This window comes from Triturus cristatus, chromosome 1_1, assembly GCF_964204655.1.
Source record: "Triturus cristatus chromosome 1_1, aTriCri1.1, whole genome shotgun sequence".
Classification (NCBI taxonomy): Eukaryota; Metazoa; Chordata; class Amphibia; order Caudata; family Salamandridae; genus Triturus; species Triturus cristatus.
In genome coordinates, this window is record NC_140579.1 from 1,219,225,464 (window position 1) to 1,219,248,606 (window position 23,143).

Consider the following 23,143-nt stretch of genomic DNA (forward strand, 5'->3'; position numbering starts at 1 on the left):
AAGGCCTGTTAGGAAAATAAGCAAAGAATGGTCAGCAATAGCAAGCGTGTCTCAGAGCAGAGTATAACAAAGCTACTCATTAAGCAACATACTAGGCTTGATGAACCACACACTGCCAGAAAACAACATTTCATCTGCCATCTCTTGTGCCCAAACAAACAGACCAGCCACTGGACGAATTTAGAGCAGGATTCCATGTGCCTGCTCAATATCCTGCCTCTATGTCATGCCTTATGCTCATTCTCCATCATTTTTCTTCTACCCCAAACACACAGTGTCCAGCCACATGACTTCTTCAAAACATGGCCTACCAGTGGCAGAAGATGCAGATAAAGAGTGGTGGGCCGGTCGGGGATTGGGCATAGGTTTTTTTAAAGACTTACCTGGTGCTGCTTGACGCCTCACACTCCTCTGCTTCCAGTTCCGGGCATCACAGACTCCCCATCCAATCCCCGCACTGCTCTCAAGCATAAGCAGAGTGGGTATTGGCACGAGAGAGCTGGATTAAGGTTCGCTCAGGTACAGGGAATCTGTGCTGTTTCTCGAACTAGCCGTGCAATACAGCTGGGTTGGAGAAACCTAAGTGCTGATGTCAGTTTGGCCAAGGTAAGACCCCCGCCAAACTAACATGCACATTTAGAAGGCCACATAGCACTCCACCTCCCACGGCCTGGCCTCGCCCCGCACACCCTGGCTCATCCAGCAGCTGAAAAATAAAACGATGATAAAATATTGTTTTATTTTTCACCTGCTGGCTCAACCATTGCAGAGGAGCCACCTCTGTGGCCTACCACATGATGATGAAATTCCAGAATAATGTAAGATGTGAAGACAACCAACAACCATGAGAAGATAATGTACAGAAATCACATACAACTCATTGCTAGTGACACATTCAAACCTTGATACTTCTGTTCTCTAACTCCGATATCCATAACCCAGCATGTGAATAGATAATGGAAATAGTGGAGACAAGACAGGCAAGGAAACACTCGGGCCTCAAAAAATCCACTCGCATCATTGAGCAAGATTTAATCATGACAAGGTATTTCTAGGGACTACTCACTCTGGCAAGCTGAAAATCCTCCAACTCAGTCACATAAAATGCAGGAATACAAACTGACTTTTGAACTCCGTCTCTGAAAGCAGAGCAAATGATACAAGATAACAAGATTTAAACACAACTTTATTGCTCACAAGGTGAAAGAGCAATAAAGATGTCTTTAAATCTGGTTATGTCACATTTGCTAGCTTTCAGAAACAGAGGTCAAGAGTCTATTTGTCTTCCTACATTTATTTTTCTTTATGCGACTGAAGTTAGAGAATTTTGAAAGTGAACTGTGTGACAATTGAACTGTGCAAAGCATGTGAAATGAAAGGCTGTAAGGTGTCAAGCTTTTTTCTAACACAGCACTGAAATAGCTAAGTGAACTGTTCAAACATTTCAAATATATTTCACTAATTATGAAAACACACTTTTGTAACTGTGGTGAAAAAAATATTTTTATAGCATCAAAACAAATTGGAACACTTTACTTGGTGATGTGCAAATTTGTAATATTTTTGCTGAAACAGTTTCCAAACATTGTTTATGTGCTATTATCAGTAAAACTACATGTTAGTGGGAACGTTTTATGGCCATTTCAATGGAAAATATGCTATCTGTAAATGACAGTGCACTACCACATCATGCTTTAGTAATATATTTATGAAAAGTGAGTTTTTAAACATGAACTGGGAATTATTATAGCTCCTGCCCAGATGACAATGCGATAAGTGAACTAAGAGGCAAGCCAGGAATGACGTGTACACTATATATGCGTTTGATTCTGGTTATACAGGGGTCAAACATTTAGTCTAGTAAATAAAAAAACATTTTGTAAAGCAGAAATAGTGAACTTGCATATTTGAAGGTGCTCTCTTATGCGATAAAGAAAAAGGCGGTTCCATAAGACAAAATATTTGCCTAGGATCACACAATTTGAGACCAATTCACGGGTCAAGTATATTACACTTTGGTCGAGTAAATTATTCAAGTTACTAGACCTGCAGGGCAACTAACATTTTTATGATTTTTAGAGCCCTGATGGGCGGCACAAAGTTTAAACCCTCGAGCTTTTAAACCTACTTTGACAAGTTAACAATTTAAGTTCTGCAAGAGCAAGTAGGTTTCACCTCATATGAAGACTATTTATCAAGGCTGAAAGAATGATACTGCCCAAAAATTAAAAAGCAAAGTCTATTTTAAATCATAGAAAGGTAAGTACCATCTAGTGATGTATTTCTACTAATTACATATTCAACAGATGAAATACCTCAACTGGTAACATTTCCCCCCCCCCCTTCCTTCTGGGCACCACTTTGTTAATTGTTCAGAAAGCGACTGGGCTCTCTTTGATGGATTAAACGCCCTAGAATGAACACGTCTGGGAGAGGCACATATATGGGATTTGATAAATAACCATACATGATTCCTGAAATATCGGAAACCCTTCCGTGGAAAATGTCTAGTTCCCTGAAAGGTGTTTAAAGAGAATAAAAACTAAATTGAGTTGCACATGACAACACAATAAGAAAGCATGGAAATTATCAGTGTGTACAATCTAATACCTTAGTCATTGGAAGGCTATAATTACAGGGCAGTGCACCTGAGGTCACTACAATAATGTCAAGTGAGCAGAAGCTGCAAACTATTACATGGCAGCTTTTAACAGAATTAAATAAATATGCTCGACTGAGTGGGGAATCGCAGTGATATGCTATCAGGCTAGCAGGAATGGTAGAAGTAGGGAGAAGGGTGAATTGCACACCACCTCACCTCTTTTGAGGGCATTAATTAGCCTACAAAGCTTATTTTTGAGTCCATATTGGAACACATCTGGGACCTATTTCCTCTGATATAGACTTATGGCCATATAGGAAATACACTTGTGGTAGGTGAACAACATATGAAAAGCAGGCTTCCACAACGGCTGCAGTGTTAAGACTTTCAAAGTTGGACGCAAGTTGAACAACAACCTTTACCAAGTCGCAGAAAACACATAATATTAGCTATCGCCAAGACTGATGCTCCTCTAGATATCTGTAGGGAAGCCTGCAGGAATGGTCTACAATTGTCAAAAAAGAAATAACTCCTTAGTGTGAAACTAGCTGCATGGAGGCTCACAGGGGTTATCTTGATGCGAACCAAGACTCTTGGCTCAAAACTAACAATACTCAATACTCTCACTCTAGTCCTGTTTTCCTACAAACTGTCAATAGCAATTTTAGGAAGGCTGCGGTTACTCTACTTAAACCCTAAACAAAATTAGAAAAAAAGCCTACACTGAAATCCCAATGTTCAAGAGAATTTCTAACCCATTTTCAAGCTGCCCTATCCAGCCATGCCCTTTATGGTTGAGAGGGGAACTGAATTTCAAATATATATCGATTCCATAAAACAACACTTCCACACTTGCCAGGCAGGATTCTGGTCAGGTATTTGCTTCAAATACATTTTGGAAGCCCAGTGGGTGAATTATGGGAAGTGGAATACTAGCACTGTGCTATTGCCAAGAGCCTGATCACAAATATGTGGTTTCACACATTCTACCATGAGCTGGTTTCCCTGATGTTTCAGCATGGCCTATGGGCAGACCAGTCTGTTGGTTTATAGCCCTGATCACAAGAGGGGTGCAACATTCTGCTATATGTGGTAATCAGTTACCGCAATTATTCGGAATTTCGAATACTGCAGTTGTTAACACTACCACTGATGCCTATTTTCCCTACATGCTTGAATAACTGCAGCTTTTTAGGTCTCGCAGACCCATTGAAAATGTGGCTTCTGTGTTACCGCCCTTTGTCCTTTTGGGACGGCCCATCCGCACTGCGTCTCCTGCTTCACGGCTGTCGTGAAGCAATTTCTTATCTCAGAGGCGTTTTATGTAAACAAGCCTCTGAGATCCAGTCCTGATGGGCCTCCCAAAAGGAGACAGGGCACTGAGTGTTTATTTTTGCATCGCGCTTTCGCTTTCAAAGTGAAAGCGCGATGCAAATATAAACAGCGCTATGGCGAGCGCTTGTCGGAGGGCTGGGTGTCTGCTGCCTCACGCTTGGCTGCTGGCCCAGGCGGGGTTGTGGTTACCAGCTTCACCTTTTTGTCCTGGTAAGCCACACCACAGCTGGGGTGTCCCCACGCGCCCTGCTAATGGCTCTCAGATGGCGGAGGGCACACCATCTCTGTGAGGAGAGCGTCTGAGCATGTGAGATGCTCCCGCAGCCTGACATATGTGGTAGGGAAATCTATTTTCTGCAAACAGCTTTCCGCTGCCTGCTAGAGGAGTGTGTGTTTATTCTATGCTGCGCGGTCTTTATAGAGCACCTCCTACCCTTCAAATGACCTCTAGGCGCTAGCGGTTGTGTCAGAGCGCTAGGTGTCTCTAGGCTGTGTTTATCTGTGGTGAGAAATCTCTAATGGGGTAACCTTGGATCTGACGCCCTTACCGAACACGTGCGTGGGTGCTCGGTGGGTCACGTGCTCAGCCGCTACGGATTTCCCTATGTCAAAGGCCTATAGTCGGCCAGGTCTCGACACCCACCCAGTCACTAGTGGGAGTGTGTCTGGTGAGCCGTGGGATTACACGTGGATGGTGGGTTTCATTGCGCAGAGACCCGTAAGTGAGTAGCTCTTGTGAACCTCGCCAGCACCTCTGAGAGCGTGCATTGGTGCATCGGGAGCTCTGCTGAATTTTCTGCAGAGGGCACCATAGGTGACAGGCTCTTGTGAACTGCCACCACCCCAGTCGAAGAGCGTGCCTAATGCATTGCGGGGTTTCATGTGGGTGAATATTTCGCCAGAGCTCTATAGGTGACAGGATCGTGTGAGCTTACACTTCTGCGAGTGTGCACTGGGCCGTGGGCCGTTGGCTCTGTTGGGCTGGATTTCGCTGCACCGGGCTCTTGAGGTGACTGGCTCTCGTGAACTACTTCAGCACCAGTAGGAGTGCGTACTATGAGTCATGGGCTCCGTTGTGGTAGATTTCACTGCATAGTTCCCCGTAGGTCACTGACTTGAGAAGAGAATGTGGCGTAACGGCAGAACTTCGGACTTTGTCGCTGGGAAACCAGGTTCGAGCTTCGGCCTCGGCTCACCTTACTGTGACTCTGGGCACATAACTTAATCTCCCCATGCCTGCCATAAAATGTATGTGTCCTTGTGTAATGGAACTGGTGCTCATGTAAAGCAACTCCAATACCTCCAGGTCGAGTTCGTGCTACATAAAACTGGAAAACAAAAAATGCATTGACCTCACCTCGTGGGTGATTGAATTTTGTGAACTACACCGGCACCGTCTTCCACCTCTGGGATTGTGCATGGACAGAGCCTCGTAGATGACTAGTTCTTGATAACTTTCTTGGCACCTCTGGCAGTGTGCATGGGAAGTCCCGGGCTCTACCGTGGTGGAATCGTTGCACAGGGCCCTGTAGGTGACTGACTTTTGTGAACTACCCCTGTACCAAAGTGCATCATGAGACACATAACAATCAGGTTTGTCATGGGTTCTGAGAGATTGGAATGTAGTCCCATGCCTGGAAGAGTGAACGAGAATTCAGGTATTATGGTGTGAGGTTTTCCCCTCTTCCTCTCTCTCATCTTTTCTATGTTCCTCTCTCTTCTCACTCTACTCTCTTCTTTATGCTTTCCTTACAACTTTTGCATTAAAATACATTCTTTACAGTCGAGGTCTAACTTCATGTTGTATTTACATTCTCGATATTAGTACACACACACCTCTCTCTCTCTCTCTGTATGTGTGTATATATATATATATGTGTATGTATATATGTGTGTGTATATATATATTCATCCAAACTCCTGCTCTACACTGGAAGAATGCACGTACTCAGGGCTGCAAGTATAAGGCTTCTTTATTACCCGGGGTCACCCACGACTGGAGAGACGCGTTTCGGCTGTCAAGCAGCCTTTCTCAATCTGGTTAGCGCCATGGTAATACAGGTTTTTATAGCCCTTCCCACACATAGGCAAACATAGACATAGAAGAACGTTGTTCCATCATGCCTAATCACATTGTAAATACACCACAGCCCTCCAACAGCACCAGAAATTAAGTGGCAATAGATATGGCAAATGAAGTATGTCATCACTAAAAGAACATATAAACAGCCGAATGCAACTAAATAGTAAACATATAAATACATAATGCACACAATGCCATAAATGATGTTTGCGAGTTGCAAGTGAAGCTCATGAAAATAAAACAATGTTTGTAGTCTGCCAGAGTAGGGGGCGAAAATGTTTTTAAAAACCAAAGTATGTTCATATATATATTATTGGAATATTGCGCCAGCACCCTCAGGGAAAAATGACCCCAATATGATAAAACACAATATACATGCCATATTTTAAACAAGCATTAAAAATGCAATAGGTCTCGCCTTTCATTAAGTTAAAGCCATTTGCTTTGCTATACAATACCATTAGCAAAGCAAATGGCTTTAACTTAATCAAAGGCGAAACCTATTGCATTTTCAATGCTTGTTTATGGTTGAAATCAAACTTTCTTCATAACAATGATGGATTCCATGGTGCAGATAAGCAGGAGAGGAGAGTAGGCAGAATAGGGAAGAGAAAGGAGCAGGATAAGAAAGAGAGTCTTCATTTGCTTGCCCATTACCCTGGAATCTTGCTGCAATCTTATCAACTCTACTAAAAACCTTAGGACACAACCCTATCACTCCACCTAAAGATCGGGACTCCGTCCAAGTTATGATGGTTCAAGTTGTCAAAGTTGATTGAAAAATAATGCCTTATTGCGTACTGGCCAAAGTTATTTCTAATCCTAGTCTTCCATCAAGGAATCTTTACCGAACTTGTGAACAAATAATACCTTCTCCTGCAAGACAAATCCCTGAAAACTATTACAAATGATCTATTTCGCATACATGGATATAAATGAAGTGCACAATATCACCCATACACCCATCTAACGATCTAGCTATGGATCTATCCATCCCAATTTACTTATGCCTCTGCATCTATACATCTACATACATCTTGTAACTTGCATAGTCCTGTATTGCTATTAATATGGCCTCACAGCACTGCCAGGTTTCAGTAACCTCAAGCCCAGGTCCTGAGGAGCATCTTGATAGGGTGGTCGCTGGTGTCTTATCACAGAATACTTTCTCTATGGTGGTTACCCAACAAGCTACGACCTCCGCTCGCAATGATTGGACACCGCAGATGAAGCCAAAACTTTACAGAAGGAAGAGAGAAGAAAGGGTCTCAGCACAGTTTGTCATATTCTCTCTTTCTGGAAGATTCTGAAAAGAATCAGACGAGAGGGGAACAGATACATGCCTAAACACTGCCTCCTAAAATAAAATAACAAATAATATAGGGGTTCTATTGTGGACCATTTTGTGCGAGTGTCCTCACTTGCCAGGAAACATATCTGCTTGTCCCTAGGAGACAGACCTAGGGTTTCTGAACCCAAACAGCCTCTCTAGAGCTAGATCTTGCAAGTACTTTGGAGCACTCTAAGGGGTCTAAAGGCCCTCCATGCTTTTAGGGGTTTTTATGGATCAAGCCTTTAAAGTACAACATGCCATTCCCAATAAGTGTGAAGAGATAAAAGAGAACATTAAGGAAACTAGTGACACTTCACTGACAACTGGGCCAGTATGAGAAGAAACGAGACCTAGTAATGCATAAACCATTCGATCCAACATCATTGATTCTCCCACTTTTCCCATAGTATTGGGGCCCTCTTGGGTGAGACACTATAACCCGGTGGTTGAATGGCAAGCTCCAAACATGTCCTTGTCCACACATGATTTGAAAGATTTTTATCTAACACCTGGGAACTTGCAAAATCAGGAATTGAAGTGTTTTTCTCTGAAAGTCAACATCAAGTTGGATGTCGCATGTATGTTGGATGCTGCTGCAGATGGCGACTTTGTTGAGGAGTTCTGTAAGAAAGTGGCAGATACCCTTTTTAGGTCTCGCCTAGCGTTGCAGCACGAATGTGCTGCCATCGCTTTGCGAGGCATGCAGTATACACTATAGTGGGGGAATCTCCGTTTAAGCTCCGCCCACTCTCCGCCCATCTTTTGGATTGGCTTAGATTGTAAATACTGCCTTCTGATTGGTTTTTAGCTTGTTAGTCCCTCCTCCTGACGGCCATGTTCTGATTTGTATCCTTCCAGGGCTATCAGCCCCTTTACTTTAAAAACTATTTTGTTGCTGTTGCTCACCCCTTTCCCTTTTGCAGTCCATGACTTTTGGGGCCAATCCCACCCACCCCCGCACTCCCGTTCATGCCTTTTTGCCCGCCCGCACTCCCGTTTTAAATGCAATAGAACTCGCGTAATTGCGAGTTCTATTGCATTGCATATGCTTGTTTTTAAAGTAGTCCCTCCAAATGTCAGCAGCAGTTGGCTGTTTGTGGGCGGCAGCGCGCGTCACTTCCGCCTCACTCGAGCCTCCCTGGAGCCCACACCTTCGTTTTACATACATTTTACAGCAGCAGCCCGGCAGCATTGAAAGCGAAAATGCGCACAGTGTGCTCAATAGAAACACAACACTTCCTGTTGGTGTAGACTTTTGACGCGCATGCGTGCGGCATCGCGTAAATGGTGAAAATACTTGTTTTATATGTGACTTGCTTTTTTTACGTGCAATGTGCTTTGTATATATTTGGCGCGCTGAGCGCACTTTCACTTGATAAATATTATATTCAGCTCAACATAAATTATCAGATATGTGTAACCTGCGAATTGAGCTTCCGAGATGTTTATCCTACTATGGCCTGAGCTTGTAAGCTTTTATGCTTTAGAAGATGGTAGGATGCACCCCGGTTTTACTTCAAGTCTTCAATCAATGTAATCAAGCTCATAGGCAAAGCTGGTGTGCGACACCGGTAAACATCACGCAGGGTTAACAGCACCGGAAGCTGCTTTTTGTTTAGGACTCGATCAGCAGACACCGATACGATTTAGACAATAACGAGTTCCTGTTTCTCCGACCCTGGTAAGTGGATGAGTACAAACAGCGTTGACATGGACGGGATTTGTCAAAAATGTTTTTTTGCAACAGAGTAAGGTGTACACTTTTGGGTGTATTTTATTTCGGCATGCAGCACTTTTTTTAAATGCTTTTTTTGCGCAATTCTATTATTTTTCATTATTATTCACTCGTGAACGGTGTGTTGGGATTAAGGTTTTATACTGTAGAAAAATACGTTGGTTTTATAAGGATTTCGTTTAATGGACTTTATTTAAGTTACCGTTTGATTTAATTTGATGAGTGTTTCTTTTACCAATAGTTATACTTGGCGAAGGGCAAAACGGCATGAAATGCATTGGGTAGAGATATTTGCGTCGATTCATGGAGAATTGTAACCCGCCTCATGCTGTTAGATGCTAGTTAGCAACTCGTTGAATTTATAGTATAAACATTTGCTTGAAGATGAAGAAATTAATACATTGAATTAACATTTCTAGTGCTGCGTCTACGGTCTACCCTCGTCAGCGCCTAGTGACGCTGCTCCCTACACAGCAGCCCCGGCTCTGCCAGGCTCCAGGCTGCCCTGGGCTGGAAAAGGAGCAGGGGTTGTTGTACACTTTGGAAAAACCTGTTTCTCCTGGGCAAGCTACATAAAGACCGTGTCACAAATTCACAAACCCGATGTACTTTCAACTGGACAAAAAGCCTTATTGACGAGCTCTAGTGTGTTAGATCTCGCGTCAGTGTTTGAAATGACTTTGCTTTCGCTCCTTCATGACTGCTTAACCATCTATATTGTAGCCACCAAGGAAACCTGCAGAAAACAACTAAATTCGCCGTTTGTTTCCTCTTGCAAGCCTCCCAGATGGTCTCCCCAACATGTGCCAACAACACTCAGTCCTTGATTTTTACTATAACCTTCGATGCTTTCTGGGAGCTGTAGTTTTGCCCTTAATACTTACTGTCACCATGGTCTCAAAAATCCGAACTTATACAGTGAGGTTGGCTACAGCGCCAACACTGTCTGAAGGTGCGACTCATGACATGGCTTTCACCGCTTGGACTATACCGTTTCCCGCTGAAAGTCAACATTTCTCTCCATGTGTTCCCATACCTGGTGTGTCACCAGTTTGGTGCTTACTTTCCCTTCATGTTAAAGAACAGTAGATGTGTCAGCACCCAGGCTAATGTGCTGCATAGCTAAATACATATAAGGTCCCAAAGGCGAGACCGATTGCATTGCAAATGCTTGTTTCTCTAATCGAGGCTAAAGTTTTGTGATTGATCCTATCCCAGCCGCATTCATTCTCCATTGTCTAATTTATCCAATGACTGAAGGAAGATGAAATACTCAAACAGCATTCAAAAGAAATCTTGCAGAAGGGTTTCAATCAGGCATTCAGCACAGCACCAGGAGATGGCCCCATCTTTTTTTATACCCAAGGAGAATAGAGAGTATTGGCAGTACTGTACTGACTACCACAAATTAAACTCCATTATTGTAAGTTCGATGGGTAAGGAGCTCCGGTAAGGGATTGCCTTTTGGCATAAATCCCTGGGTGAAAACCCCCTCGGACCACCTCCACCTCCACATCCGTGGACTGCGTTCCCGTGATTCTCCAGGGCCGATCCTCGGCTTTCGCCGATTGAGTTGAGGCTGGCTACTGCAGCTATCGAGAAGCCAGGAAAGACTGCCGCCAGTGGAGCACAAGCAGCATGGCAGAAGCACGGTTGAGCTGCTTAGGCAGCTGAGAGGAGATGGGCTGGGGATCACCCTTCCGGTGTTGTTCCCGGCCGTCACCTACCTTCCGGGCATGGCCACTGTTGCCCGGCTTCCCGCTACAACTTTCTCTTTCTACGCCTCATGTGGCTGCTGCTTTTTGCACCCGAATCACTTTCCTCAGACAAAGCAGCAAAGTGCTCGCCGCAATACTGCCGCCCATGCTTCCCCAACTGATTCCTTGACGACCCGGGAGAGAGCGGTGAGTTCCTGTCTTCCGCCCTCTTGTTTCCCAGGCTGCCCCCCCCCCCATCGAGTCCAGCACCCTGAGATTGACTTCCTCCCCGATATCTTAAATTCCTCCATTTTGTGCGGGAGGTTGATGTGACAGAGACCCTGAGCTCTCCATCTTGGAGGCGTTGATCGGATTCTGAGATCTCCGCTTGAGGCCGGCCTTTGACATGGTTTCGCCAGCCTGACTTTCGCCTCTCACCGACCCCGCCCTCTCCCCACAATCAGGACGCCTGCTCCCTATCGATAATGATGATCCGTTCGAGACATCCACTTCGCCCCCCGCTTCTAGCCCTCTCCACAGCCAGGGTGCTCCAGCCCGGTGACCAAGACCGGCCCCAGGTGCCGTGGATTCCGTGTCCCCGAGCGGTCCGGTGGGCTTGTGGACATAGACTTTGGAGGGACTCCTGATGTTTGACCGTCTTCATTGCCGGTATGCCTGACTTGGTCCGAAGTCCAGCTACGGGCTCAATTCCACTCCCCCACCACCTTCTACGTTCCTTTTGACTTGTTCTTGTGGATTTTTAGGTCTCGCCTGACCCAGCGCATGCGCTGGTCTAGCGAGACTTTTTGTGAGGGTTTAATGAAATGCTACCATGGCCGGCCTAGAGCTACAGTGCATGTGCGTGGGCGCGCGCCACGCTTGATCGCGATCACTTTCACTTTGATACTTGTATGATCACGTTTTACTAGATATGCTCTTTTTACCGACCTTCACGCCTAGCAGCTCCCTGTAAAATGTAGTAGTCTGGGTTCTGTCTCCCACTTTGAACACATAGTGCAAGGCCCTACTGGATGCCATGATACAATATAGATTATCAAAACGTCCTGACACCAACCACATGGTATCGATTGCACAGGGTATGCCTTACACTGCGCATATCAATCCTCCTAGCTGATCGGGCTGTCCTGAGCGGCCTACATGACAGGGACAGGCAGTAAGTTTCTCCACCCTCCCTTCGTTTAAATAAATTATCCCTCTGTGCTTTCATCCTAAATACTCGACATGAGCGCGCTTCAATCGTTTTAAAACACCACTGTTATTATGAATAAATCCATACATACAAGAGTTAAACTTTAACATCGATTGCTAACCAACAACAAAATGGGGCACTGAGAAACCTGGATAAAACCCGATTACCAGGTTAAGGAGCATAATACAAGCATTTTCGGAGCTGACTTTTTCACTAGTGGGATTGGTTATGGTTAGAAAAAAATGCCCCTTCCAAAATTTCTAAACTGCGTAACCGGAAGAGACTTCACCACTGCTCCGGAAGACATCCACACAGCCGCACGCGAGCCCGGACTTCAAGCCTGTGTGCCATGTTACTTGTCACAGCACTCGAAAGTTCCGCTCTTCAAACAGTTTGAACTCCCCTCTATTTTCATCCCTCCGCAGAAGCACAGGGCTACAACAAACGGAAGCCCAGGCTGGCAGGGTCTACTTACTGCCAGCATGATGCTGAGAAGTGTGCATCCCTGGCAGAGCTGACTGGATAAGCAACAAACGCCAAGGTGTGTGATTCCTAAGAAAAACTGAACCTGATTTATTCAGCAGCTCCTGGTAACTGCGTGCACTTTCCTAGTTGCTGTCAGTTCAACACTGGGCCATTAAAAGAAGACAAAGAGTTGCCCTATTTTCATATGATTATAGCTATATCATTCGTGATGCGAAAGCTGCATGGTTGCAGTTGTCCCAGCCATTTAGTCAGTTTTAAAGACATGTTTCAATTGTATAGTTTAATGGTGCATTGTAGTTCGTGTTTAGGATACATGCAGTGTTTGAAATAGTTGTAGTCAACTCTTAACGGTTTTAAAGTTGTGTGGAATTATTTAGATGCAATTGCTCAGCTCCCTCCAGAGTGCTACAGTAGGGGAAGGGGCGTGTGTCTACCCTCGCAGCAGTCCGATCGGGCTGTCCTTAGAGTGCAAGCACTCCTGTGAAGTCCTTCGTGGTTTTCATCAGAAATTTATCACAATGAGACCTAGTTCATGGGCTCGGAAGCGCTATGACTTCACATCGTACTACAGTGAAACCCACAGCTTGTGAAGCTCAGCGAGGGGGTTTGCTGCATATTTCTGAAGGCTTTCTCTGCATTCCTCCTAACGTTTACCTGAATAGACACTTCGGCCTCAAGATTCTGGAATGGCTTCCCACCCAACCAAATAGTAAATGCCTTCAAGAATGAGTCAGTAATCTTATGCTACTCTGTTTTTTTAATTCATCATTTTTCTTTAATTTTTTTTAGTTTGTGGTTACACAAAAACCTCTAACATTTTATCAAAATGGTACACAATGCTTAATTTAAAAAACTTGCCTATGAAGCGCACGGCTCTCCAGGATAAAAAATTGATTTTATATTGCTAATATATTACACTCCATAACACAAGTGTAAACAAGCATTGGCATAGCCAATAGGTCTCGCTTTTGGGACCTTATAAGTATTTAGTTTTGCAGCCCAATATCCTTGGTGCAACATCATCAGCTGTTGCATGGCTAAACCTTGTACCTTATAAGTGTTTAGCCATGCAACAGTTGATGTTGTTACACCAAGGATATTGTGCTGCATAACTATAAGGTCCCAAAAGCGAGACCTATTGGCTATGCCAATGCTTGTTCTTTGTTCTCTTGTAACCGACGCAACTAGTGTAACTATATATTTACTCCATTGATGTGCTTGTTTTTGCTAATGCCAGCTTCTCTACCACCCTTCGTTGTCTGTCCCTAATGCCCCCACCCATCTTTGTTGTCCATGTCCATCCGTCCCTCACCCTTTCTCCCTCCGTGTCACCGAATGATCCACACTTCTTCCATAATAGGGAAAAAAAGCACTAGGACACAGCAGCAATGTCGTAGCGCTTTTTTTGTTTAACTTATCTACTTGACTTCAATATCTCAGCAAGTGAAGTGCTCTTTGCTACGAAGCAAGAACTGTCTGCAAGTTTTTTTTTTTTAACATATTTTATTCAGTGGCGGCAAGTAAGTTTTGGAGGAAGGGGGGCGGACAGGACATACTCTCACGCACACATACACACAACACTTAAAGCAATGTATTCACACACACGCACACAAACACATCCATTCAGAACACTCTTCACCAAACATTCATACATGCACGCACGCACCAAACAGTTTAGAACTAAAACAAACACTTACCTGCAGCCAACTCTGCCTCAGAGATCCAGAAGGCTTGGGACTGCTGCCTTCCCAATGAGAGAAGGCAGTAATCCCAACGTCATCACAGAGTGGGATGGGGTCAGTGAGACTACTGACCCCCACCCCACTCTGTGATGAAGTGTCGCTGATTGACACTCGACCCTGGGTGCTTCAGGGCTTAAAACTGAAGCGCCCATGTGCAAGGCAATCAGTGATGCTACCCTTCATCACTGATGGGAGTGCCTCAGGAACCTTTACTCAGCTGAGCACGTCACGCTCACTGGAGCTGTGACTTTCTCAGCCCAGCAAAGTTCAGTTCAGGCAGCCGGGAGCCAGCACTAAATGTGCATGTCTGGCTCCTGGCTGCTTGAACTGAAAGTGAACAGTGTCTGTCAGGCTGACAGACAAGGTTCATGAGGGGCAAAAGCTGGAGGAGTGTGGCCCCTCAGCCCCAATGGACCAGCCGCTCCTGATTTTATTGTGTCAAAAGTTGCACATAAATGAGCATGTCGGAGCTTTATTATATGAGCATTTGTACAGTGAGACATCCAGGAAGCCAGCATCAATTTTATCCCATTGAAACAAGAACATAGCAAATAAACTTGTTTTGCCATGTTAACATTACCATCACTTGTAAGGTCTCCACCTGGCCATCTTAACGGGTCTATCTTTGAATTGAAGCTTGGTCCAGACCTCAAATATCACTCGTCACTGGCGGTAACGTCTGAAGTTCTGATTTTGTGTAAAGATGTGTGGAGGGTTGTCCCCCCCACTGACCCCCCATCAGCTAGCACTCCACCGCGTACACCGGATCCCGCCAATCCCCACGAATTGTTGAGAACGACTAAGTGAGATGCAGTATAATATGTCTAGTGTAGCTATTCTCCCGCAGTATGTGGACTGAAAACAGGTTCTCAAGGCCACTCGGGGGGCACCGTCACCCCAAAGAAATTGACCCAGTATTGCATTAAGCTGTCGAAAGCGTGCGATTTGTATATTGAAGGGGTGATTTTGAAACTGATAGAGAAGATAGGGGAGGGAAACCATCTTGAAGATGGGAGACCTGCTCTTAGGGACAAAGGTAGGTGGGGCCAGTACCGTATCTCATCTTTGACTTGTTTCCACAAGGGCGCTAAGGCTCTTGTCCCATGACGTAGATTGGGAGGCTGCTAGATGCACACCCAGATACTTAAATCCCTCTGTAACTACCGTCATTCCCACCGTGCAGTGGCCTCAGGATCGATTTACAGGCGTTCACGTAGAGACCCGATGATTCTCCAAATATTTGCATAATTCGGAGTAGTTAGGACCAGTCATGTTTGGATCGGTAAGAAAAAAAAAAAGAGCACATCATATACGTAGATCGCGATTCGGTCCGAAATACCCTCTGACCACTGAAAGCCTCGGATATGGGCATCTATCCTGACCCATGCCGCCAGCGGCCCAAACGCCAACAAGTATGGGGACAGAGGGCAATCCTGGCGAGTATCTCGCCCAACAGGGAAAAAGGGGCGAAACCGAACCTGCCACACGTACCGATGCTGTGAGAACTGTATACAATAGTTGTATATAAGAGAAATCTGGGACCAATATTCAGTCATCGCATTAGCGCAAACAGGTACATCCAGCTTAATGAAATCGAAAGCTTTGTTTAAATCTGCCAGCATTAGGGTGGCAGGGCTGTCAAGCCGATCCACTGCTGCTATAGCATCATGAACTTGGCGAATATTATGTTGCGTGGCCCGCCATGAACCCGGCCTGGTCCGGGTGTATCAAATCTTTGATATATGGTATGATACGGTTAGAGAGGGCCTTAGCCAGAAGCTTAGTCTCTACGTTCAGAAGAGATAATAGGCAGTATGACTCATGGATTTCAGGGGGTCTGCCAGGCTTAAGGAACACCACCACTTCAGCATGTCGCGAGTCAGGCGGAAGGCATCCCATGTCAAGGGCAGTGCTAAGTGCCACGAGGTAGTGGGGTCCCCAGATGGGGCTGAAATATTTTGAAAAATGCGCTGGGAAAGCCATTTGGCCTGGGGGCTTTGCCGGAGCTCAGGTCTGCCAGGGAGGCGCTCAGCTCATCCGCTCTTAGTGGTGCGTCCAATTCTGCTCTCGCCGCATCAGGGAGTTCCTTTGGCGGTAAATTGTCTAGGAAAGTGCTGTATCATCGCTTCCGGTAAGATTTTGCAGAGGGCATTAAGGTTAGTATAGTATTCTGAGAAAGCTAGTCGCAATTTGAGAAAGGTCGGACAATATTGTGCCATCTGGGCTGCTAATGCCGGGGAGGGCATAGGGGTGTAGCGTTCGCTGACAAAGGCGATGCAGCAGGGTGCTTGATTTATCATCCCACTGATATATTCTGCTGCGAGTGGCCAGCCATGCCGCTTTGGCCTCTTCTAATATTTCCCTAGCGTATGGTTGTTTTGTGTATGTTAGTTGGCAGCGCGGCTGGGTCCCATTTTCCCTCTGGCCCTGCTGTTCCAAGTCCTGGAGTTGAGCTTCAAGCTGGGCCAATCTACACCTCTGTTGCTTACGCTACGCTGTACAAAAGGAGATATCTACTCCCCGTAGATTCGGTTTCATATCTTCTCAAAATATCTCAGCTGAGTTAAATGACCAGCTATAAAAACAGGCATTGGCAAACTCTATAGATCTTTCCTGTGCAAGAGTTATTGGCTTTGTGAATGTCTTTTAACCATATTGTACAACAGCATGGCGGTAAGTAGAAAACAAAAGCGGCTTAACTGGACTGTGCTGCCGGGCGACTGAGCCTTTTTCACCATGACAGAATGCAGCACAGCTATATTCTTTCCATAACTTTCAGTCATGCAGCTTTACAAAATGGCTAAAAGACATTTACAAAGCCAATAGTTCTCGTGTAGGTTAGACTATGGGCTTTGCCAATGTTAGTTTGTCTTTGGGACTGCTTGAACAAAAAAGTTTGTAGGATAGCTGCGTGAAACATGGTGGCCATTCTGAAAACTCAGTGCCTTCAGAGGAGCAACTATGGTCGGGGCTCCTCTGAAGGCATCAAGAACTCCAGCGGGATGGCAGAACTGCCTGCCAAACTTTGAATGAGGCCCACTGTTTTTTTGAAGTTTGAGATACTTTTTTAGGATTTTAAATATCCGAGAAGGGGATGGCATGGAGAACTCGAAAGTACAAACTGTCTTGAAATTGCATCATCCCAACAATGTCAATGAGATTTGACCATTTATTTGTGATTTCTCCTCCATTTTTCGGCCTATTGTTTTATTTTGACATAAAAAGGTATATTATTCCAGGTAGGATGAAGGACATATGTTACTTAGCCTGTAAGCATCTATTTGTGGCATGTGGTGCTGTAGATTCACATGCTGTGCATACTCCTGCCATCTAGTGTTGTGCTTGGACGTGTGCAAGTTGTTTTTCTACGAATAAGTCCTGAGTCACAAGATATAGTGATCCCACACATTAGTGGTAATGCGCATGGGCATCGGCTCCATTGTTAGATTGTCTTGTCCCATTCAAAGGGTGTGGATGTGAATGGAGCAGAGATATACAGAAAAGATGACCATGCAAAAAGAATATGAAAGAAGGATAAAAAAAAAACACTAACGTATGCATGATCCGAAAACATCCGGAGAGGAGGGGAGGCGATTGTGAATCTACAACACTACACGGCATGTACAGATGCTTGCAGTGTAATATTTTGAGTTTGTGTGCAAGTGTAGCTGTAGATACACAAGCTGTGCATAGACTGTACACAGGTCCTCCTTTAAGCGGTAGCTAGTCTTAGGATGGTGCAGATGACGAACAGGTGGTCTTATGCACACTTTTTCAAACTTAAGCTTGTTTGTAAGTTAGTACATTCACACAGTAATGTTTGGTGAAAGTGTGGGGAGTAGACCAAGTAGCTGCTTTACAGATGTCAGCTATAGGAATATTACCCAGAAAAGCCATAATGGCTTTTTAAAAAAAAAATTTTTTTACGGGTGGCTTGGGGTGGGGGAGGGAGAGGCAAAGGTCTTTTGGCCTAGCATAGCACATATGTATGCATTTGCCCAAATAACCTTCTATACTTTAGACAGGGTTCAACCTCTCTATGGTTTAGAAAAAAAGACAAAAAGCTGCTGTGCCTTATGATGGGGTTTAGTTCTGTCAGTGTAGTACAGGAGTGCCCTCTTCACATCTAGTGTGTGAAGAGCTCTTTCTGCTACTGATTCTGGATGAGGGAAGAACACAGGAAGTTCTATAATCTGGTTAAGGTGGAAACTGGAGACCATTTTAGGAAGACATTTGGGATTGGTCCCGAGGATCTACCCTGTCATGGTATACCTGAAAGAAAGGTTCTTCTAAAGGTAGCGCTTGAAGCTCACTGACATGCCTAAGGAAAGTGAGCTACCAAGAAAGCTACCTTCCATTAAAGAACGGTAAAACCAAGAGTGGAGTGGCTCAAAAGGAGGGCTCATCAGCCTAATCAGGACAATGTTAAGATTTCACACCAGGGCCGGTGGCACCCTTCGTGGGATAGCTCTTTAAAGTCCTTCCATAAACGCGCTAATAACAGGAACACTTAAAAGGGAAGCGTATTCTCCGTTTTGATGGTAAGCAGGGACAGGCCTGAGTCTGCAAGTGCAGCAGGTGACAGAAAATATTTTGGACTGCTGCGTTGAGAGGGTCAATTTATTTAGGAAGATAGTAGCGCACAAACTACTTCCATTTGACTCCATAACAGGCTTTGGCCCTGCAAGTCTCTTTAAGGATGTGCATACGCTCTGAAGGTAAATTGAGATAACCAAACATCAGGAGCCAAATCACAAGATTGAGCTATTTGGGGATGTTAAAGTGGGCAAGAAAAGAATTGGCCAGTTGGGCAGCATCTCATGGGGCACTAAGTATAGGTCGGGGAGAGTGGTGAACCAGGGCTGCCTGGCCTAGGTTTGGGCTAATAGCATGAGAGTGAGCGATGATTGCCAAAGCCGGCAAACTATGAATGGAAGAAGAGGGAGAGGCTAAAAGGGGAGGCAAATATTCTTTACCAGTTCATCCATAGTGCATTGCCCATGCACTGTAGAAGTGGGTACCTGGAGCCGGAGTTCAGGCATTTTGTGCTTTCTGCAGTGGCGAATAAGTGTATGTGGAGGTACCCCCATGGGTGGAAGCACAGCATAAGGAATTGGGGGCAAAGTTCCCATTTATGGACTTGCTGATTCATCTGGCTAAGAATGTCTGCAAAGTTGTTGTCGACTCCAGGTATGGACTCAATGAGAAGATGGTCTTTGTGATGTTTTGCCCACCACCAAATGCTTTGAGTTATAGTGGAAAGTTGCAGGGAGTGCAAGTTACTCTGCATCTTTAAGTAAAATATGGCAGTTGTGTTGTCTGGACAAGTGCCAATTTGCCTTGGATATGAGGAAGGAATGCAACGAGGGGTAACTGAATGGCGAACAACTCCAGGTGGTTGATGTGGAGAGCATGTTGATCGGGCATCCACACCCCTTGAACAGTGAGCTCCTGTAAGTGCACCCCCAAACCATGAAAGGCATCTATTGTAATGATCGTGTGCAGCATAGGATCCAAGAAGGGCCAGATTTGCAACAGGTTGTTGGCGTTCCACAATTGCAGAGAGGAGTATGGCCCCATATCAACACTAGAGCCTTCAATGTACCATACGCTTGGGACCATTGTCCCCACTAGGCACTCCTGCAACAGGTGCATGTGTAATCTGGCATTAGGGATTGTGGTGATGCAGGATAAATCACGCCTAGAAGACAACCTTTCTAACCATTACCGGACGTTTTGGCTAAAAAAGAGGAGAGCTTGGAACGCTCATACCCTGGCTTGGCTGGGTTATACTCTCCAATTGACAGAGTTCACGATGGCCTTAAAAAAAGATTAACTCTGAAGGGGTTGGAGATGAGATTTTGCAACCTTTATAGTGAAGCCTAAGCTGTGTAAAAGGTCTATGGTGTTGTGCGTGTGCGCGCTAGACACTGCACTATTGAATAGCCAATCGTTCATGTAAAGGAAGACGTGGATGCTGCTTCTTCTGAGGTGAGCGGCTACTACCACCAGAGACCTTGTTAAAACCCTAGGAACTGTGGTCACCCAAAGGGTAGGACTTGATAATACTGACCACTTACCACAAACTGGAGATACAGACGATATACAGGGCGGGGATGTGGAAGTAGGTGTCCTTCAGATGGAAGGCAGCCATGAAGTTGCTTTACAGAATGTCATCCCTTCACTGCAGCAGTGTGACCTTGTGGCAGAGTTTGGATTGGATGTACTTGAGGGGCCAGGGGTCGAGATTGGGTCTTAGTGTCCTGTTCTTCTTGTGAATGAGGAAGCATACTTAATATACAACTTTGCAGCGGTGTTGTGGCGGCACAAGTTCTATGGCCCCTTTGTGGAGTAATGCATGCATTTCCTGGGGGGATGGAAGACTTTGCAATCTTCCGCCTGATAGCTGTTAGGTGGTTGGGGCAGGGGGATTCGAGTGACACTCTTTGGAAGTTGCGGCCCCTTTGGGGTCTTTTTTTTTTCCCTGGCATTGCTCCTCTTATATCCTTCTCTGTTGTTACCCCGAAAGGGTGGTTGCTGCTACTGCGGAAAAAGTTTGATTCCTCAGGGGTGGCAGTTTTTGCTGCTCCATGATATTGTTGGCAGCAAAAGGAGCCACAGGCAGGTGAGGTCTGCAAGGTACACATGGCTTAAGCATTTCACTATCTTTATATTTTCCAGCATATGGTGGGATGAACAGATGCTAGCCATCAAAGGACAAGGTGACCGGGTGCGGTTGCACCTCTGATTTAAAACCAGATACCTCCAGCCAGTCAGTTCTGTGAAGGATACTTGTATTTATGCCACGAAGAGCAGTGTTCGCTGCATCTAGGGCACACTTAATGTTAGTATTAGATACAAGTTTCACCTCCGCTACTAACTCCTGGCCCTTCTTTTTATACTGTTCCAGGACGTGTTGCGGTAATTCCTCCATCTCCTCCCAGTGTGAGCAATTTTACCAGGAGTAAACCCATAGAATTGGTAATACGTCAGTGGCCAGCAGACTGGGTTGCTACGTGTTTCCCTGCTGCGTCTATTTTCTTACTCCCCCGTTTCGAGGGGGAGGTGCCCTTTTCCTGGGCGTATGAACCACTAAGGAGTCGGTGGCAATTGTACCCAGATGTAAGGAGGGCCAGAGGGTGAAACTTTGAACTTTGTCCACCCTAGGCATGAGGACTCTCGCCTTGACCAGCTCTTTAAAGATTTCATGAGCCAGTTTGAGAATCCCAATTAACATTGGCAAATACTGCATGGACCTCCGGGTGGTAGATCGTGGTTCCCCAAGTAAGTCGTCCTCCCCTGCCTATTTGTGCATTTACACCATGTCGAAAGCAGCTGACCTTTGGAGTACCTCATGCTAAGCAGTAGTGTTAGTCGGTGGGGAGGGCTTCATTGGATAGAGGTCAGTGTTGCCCTGGGGTGACATGTCATAACCTATTTCGGCTCATGTGGTCGTGTCATAAGGTGTATGATATCCAGAGGGAGACCCTGGACTACTACCAGGGGAACCCTGAGTGGACTGAGGGGGGAGGGTCTACTGGTGGTAGTGGGGAGGGTGGGCATGGAGGTGGTGTAGAAGTAGGAAGAGGTGAAGTGCGAGGCGGAAGTAGCCATAGCAGAGGAGGTGGTTGAGATGTGCCCTCATCATGGTGCAGAGGCTTCTTGGGTGCCAACTAGGATGGAGGGTTTAGGACCTCCTCAAAAGTCGATTTCCTTTTTGAAGAAATAGGGTCTTTTGTCCCAGGAGCCAGATTGACCAAAATTCATACACTCCCAGGCTAGATATGTATCCACTGTCTTCTGGCATCCATCTCCTCTTGAAAGCGATGGAGGATTGGTTGTTGTTGATCCTCCGTAACAGGAGAGGATGCTGCCCTGGACATAGCCCTTTCTTGGCACTAATTAAGACATTGCCCTGCTGGTTCAGAGCCGGATTTTGGCTCTGAAGTGTTCGACTCCAAGCTCCACTTCAAAGGTGTCTTCAATGCCAGAGCGGGCACTCCACCATAAGTCACAGGGAGTGGCTTAGAGAGAGACTTCGATGCAAAGTGGTGTGTGTGCGCGTCAGGTCCGACTCAGATTCGAAGTGCAGACGATGGCCTTGTGGCAATAGCGGACCGGAGGGCTCACTTCTGGCCTGTGAGCTCAATGCTCCACCCTCTTGAGGGCAATTCTCGGCATCCAGATGGTGTCAAGGGGTTTCGCGGCGGGATGACCAAACTCACTGTGGCCCTATTAGTCGGTGGACACTGCACAGGAGGAGGCTCGTCCATTTCAACGTCACAGCCAGAGACCTCCATCATCTACAAATCGTGAGGCTCGACACAGAAAGTCTTTGGCTGTAGTTCCCTCCTAGGTTTCTTGTTCCCTTAACAGGTCCAAAGTATCAGACTGGTGGTGCTCCATCGAGGTCAAAGCACAGCAATGATCATGATGGTACCAGTTTTCTTGTTCCTCAAGGCAAGCATGAGGAACAAGAGGTCTCCTGGTGTTCTGGGGACAGAAAAATGTTGCACACTTGATCGAGGTCTGTTCTCGAGTACTTTGCTCGACACTTTGGGCAGTAGCAGAATAGAGTCCTTTCCATTACGGGTGCATTCTCTGGTACCGAGGAACGGATGAAGATCTAAAATGGCTGATGCCCCGCACAGGGCGTCAAATGTTGACTGCAGACCTGGAGCAAAGGTAGCGCTTGAAACCAAAGGCATCGCTAGAAACCGACAATAAGGTACACTTAATTCGTCAAACGAGCAAGAAGGATCTGAACAGGCCTGGCAAAACACCAAACGGCATTGAACTGGAGCTTGAAGGCACACATCTGAACCTGATGAAGAGAAAAAACAAACAATCTAACAATGGATCCTATGAGCTTTACCAGTAAAGGGTGGAGTAGCTATTCCTCGTGGCTCTGAAGCCTGCT